At 46.6% G+C, this 3,972-nt stretch overlaps 1 protein-coding gene across 1 annotated transcript in view; it reads left to right on the top strand.

Annotated features, from left to right (window-relative positions):
• The window catches only part of VWA3B (von Willebrand factor A domain containing 3B), a 151,194-nt gene continuing 147,222 nt past the window's right edge, over positions 1–3,972 (top strand). The window contains 1 exon segment of the mRNA XM_014536417.1: positions 1–233. The gene's annotated coding sequence lies outside the window, so the exon portion shown is untranslated.

Genomic DNA, 3,972 nt, shown 5'->3' with positions numbered 1-3,972 from the left:
CCTAGCAACCGCCACGCCGTGGTCATCCTCTGGCCACGCGGCTACTCGGTCACAAGGGACATCGAACGACTGGGGTCCTGGGCGAGGAGCATGGACGCTTCGCGCGCGGGAGGCGCCGCTTGTCACCTAGAGGGAGGCGTCCCTCTCCCGCCCTCTCGGGTCTGAGGCCCGCGGGAGGATGGGAGGGCGGCTGCCGAACCGGAACCGCCTGCCAGTCACCTGACCGAAGCCTAGTAAGTGTGGGCTGCGGTCCCTGCACGTCAGACCCTCCGCGGCTCCGGGAGCCTTGGGAATTCAGTTTCCGAGCTGGACTGCCCCTACTTACCGATGCCGAAACCGGCCCGGAGAGGCTCGGCGACTCGCCTCCTCACTTACCTGTTCGTTTCGGGGCCAAGTAGGAAGGCGAAGGCAGTCTGGGCTTTGGAGGTCATGCGAGAACCGGAACTTATTTATCATAACATGCGTAGCCTAAACCCGGGCCATGTGTGTGCATTGACTTTCTCCAGCTCTCGGTCCTGGAACGGCAGGCTCCCTCCGCGCCTCCGCACGCGCACGGTTTCCACAATCACACCGCCAAGACGAGCCCCATTCTCTGGCTCTTGTTATATGGGCATAAAGCTTATATTTAGTTTCCACTGGTAGTTTTCCTTTAATCTTGTTTTTGTTTTGTTTTTCCCAGCAATGACCTTCCTCCTAAAGCACCCCAATTATCCTCAGATTTTCTTTTCTTGGCCCTATTTTCTCAGCTGCGGGACAGCCCCTGTCAGTCTCCCTGCCTCCGCCTAGCCCTGCCCCTCAAGGGCAGAGAATGGGGTGGGGGTGGGGGTGGGGGTAGGGTGTTACCGCAGGGCACCCACGGGGCCTCATCCCAGCTTGCTTTATTTTTGGAACAATCAAAATTCAAACTCACATCAATCACAAGATATATCCACTTAGCCCAGACTTCTTTTTCAGAAGCTAACAAGGATATAGGAAGTTTTGGGTGTTGATCATAAAGCAGAAGTATAGTACATGTTAATAGAATTAATAGACTCTAAGTTGTGCGTTGGGCCTCAGCCTCTTACCATCTGGGCCTACTGTCAGAAGCCGTGAGGACGTCCGCAGGTGCTCCCCTCAGCAGCCATGGCCACCTCTCCGCTGCCCAGCATGGCAGACCCCGGCAGCACCGGCGTACGAGGCCCAGACCTAGTTCCTTTGGTTGGAGCCTTTGGACTTGTGCCAGATTAATCTTTCTATTTCCCCCCAAATTCTGCCTTCCCGTCCCTGCTTTCATCAGACTTTGACCTCCTCCTCCTCCCTCCTCCTTCCCTCCCTTCCTCCTCATCCTCCTCCTCCTCCTTCTCACACACACTTCTTTCTATTTAGGAAATCCCTTCCTGTTTCCCCAAGCTTTGGCCCTTGGGATAGCACTTAGGGCAGCGCTCAACTGGAATGTGTTATTTCTTACTCCTGGGTTCCTCTTTCCCCAATTTGTAATAACCTCAGATGAAGAAATCCTGAATAATACTAGTAATAATAACAACAACATAGTAATATCCAGAAAATAATGTGTCTGTTTAAACAGATATCAATTTCCTGATCTTACCCTTGTTAGAAATGCAAATCTTTGCCTTGTTTGAAAAAGAAATCAGGATTCTCAGCAATTCTGAGTGATCAATTTAAACTTTTAACACCCATGCAGACAGAGTGCCTGCTGTGTATGAGGTACTGTGCTGAGGACATTCAGATAGTTTGTCCCTGTAGTCATGGAACCCTCTTGCAGTCTAGAGAGGACAAATCTCAAGTGTTCAGGGCCACCTTGGTGAAGTGTCCAAGCAAAGGCCGGGGCTTTCCTGGGGAGAACCACAGGAGCCCACCCGGGAGGTGGGGAAGCAGGTGGGCGTGTGCAGGAGGGCTGCTTGCAGGTCTTCAGCGGCACTGCTGTGGCAGGCGTCCTTGCCCTCATCCCATCTGAGTAGGAGGATCCCTTCTGTTGGAGAGGCCCTTTCTTTCCTTTCTGTTTTCTCTGGATAGGTTCCATTTCCAGTTGTTTTCACTTCCCACAATGTGGGCATTCTCAGGCTAAAAAACCCCGAGGCAAGATCTGAGTCAATGATTCCTACAGGTTCTCTGATCCAATAGTACTAACCAGATTTTTTTTTTTAATTTTAGATTTCTTAAGTCATGTGAGTGCAAAAGGGGCTGGGGCACATACCTTAAAGGGTTCAGTTGCCTTTTGGTTTGAATCAAGAACATACCCCTTTGGCTCAGAAGCCTCTTAAATTTCCAAAATTCAGTTTAGGAGTCTTAGGATAGTTTATATAGCTGTGTTCCCTTTTTACTCTAGGGCATGGTTCTCAACCTTCTGGCCCTTTAAGTACAGTTCCTCATGTTGTGACCCAACCATAAAATTATTTTCGTTGCTACTTCATAACTGTAATGGTGCTACTGTTATGAATTGTAATGTAAATATCTGATATGCAGGATGGTCTTAGGCGACCCCTGTGAAAGGGTCGTTCGACCGCCAAAGGGGCCTCGACCCACAGGTTGAGAACCACTGCTCTAGGGCCTGTAGCTCCCTCTAGTAAGAATATAGGAGGTGGGTGAGTATGTTTCAGGGAAGAGAAAGGTGAATTGGCAATGATGAAATAAATAATAAAAAATCTTTATTCTAAGCTTCCTTTTGTTCTATAAGAACCATTGGCCAAATGTAAATATCAGTCTTTGTTGGACAGATCCCCAAAAGAAAGTTGAAGCATATAGTCTGTGCTTTTGTTGTTTTCATGTTCTGTGGTTCTAGAGTGGAAAGAGGAAGAAACAAAACTTCATAGCTCAATATGACTGGGGTGTGAGGGTAAAAAGATGCTTGCAGTAAAAGTGGGTATACGAAACAAAGCACAGTTACCAAGGGACAATGATTCTAAGTAATGTATTTGTACATAGCTCTTTCCAATATGTCAAGTGCTTATCCATGCAGAAGTCCTGTATGGCTACATTTGCCCTTTGCAATAGCCTGGGAGTTAGGGGCCATGGGTGGTGCCACCACTGTGGAGAAGGGAAGTCACCTAATGTGATCGCATGGACCTACACAGAATTTTCATTCTCAGTTTTCCCACTCCTATGTGATGCTGTCCAAATACTTTTGTGATATTCTCATCAAATTGAGCCCTCGTAGGAAGAAGGCAATATCTTCACCAATAATATGAGTTTGTGTACCTTTGGAATTCAACATATCCGGACAGTACAAATTTGCATAAACCTTAACATGGAAATCATTATCTTTAAAAACTTGAAAATGACAAATCAGGAAGCTTGTTGATCCTGAGCTCTGAAAATAAAGGTTATTGCTCTCTCTTCAGTGAAGACCCCGAAGCCCTAGGAGAAAGCAGTCCTCCTGGAATCACTGTGTTGGTAGGCTTGTGCCATAGCAGATGGTTAAGAAATGGCTTTGACTCCTGCTCCTGCCACTTACTGGCTGTGGGTCCTGAACAACTTCTTTAAATTCTCGAAGCTTCTGATTCCTCAAATGTAAACGGGGTGTTAACAGTATCGGACAGATATGGTTGTGAGGAATCTATGATACAGCACATATAAAAAGCTCATCTCAGGGCCTGGCCAGCAAATGGGAGTTGCTGCAGTTTTTTATTATTATTATTATAATTATAATAAAGGCACAGAACATTTTGTGTTCTAGACCCTACAGGCAACTGATGTGTTTGGAATCTCAATTATGCATCTACCTGCTGTGAGACGATGAAGGCCTCGGTTAAGCTCTTTCAGTCTTGGTTTCCCCATCTGTAAAATGGGAATAGTAGTAGGGCTACCTACCTCATAAGGTTATTACAAGGATTAAATATATATACTACCCAGAATACACATAAAATTGTTTGCCAATAATGACACTTCTAACTTCTTTTCAAAAAAATCTCCCTAGCTTGGGTCCAACTGATTTCTGTGTTTGAAATTCATGGGAGACTTTTAGGAAATACAGTT

The sequence above is a fragment of the Myotis brandtii genome, unplaced genomic scaffold (genome assembly GCF_000412655.1).
Source record: "Myotis brandtii unplaced genomic scaffold, ASM41265v1 scaffold1612, whole genome shotgun sequence".
Lineage (NCBI taxonomy): Eukaryota > Metazoa > Chordata > Mammalia > Chiroptera > Vespertilionidae > Myotis > Myotis brandtii.
This window is presented reverse-complemented; position numbering and strand designations above follow the sequence as displayed.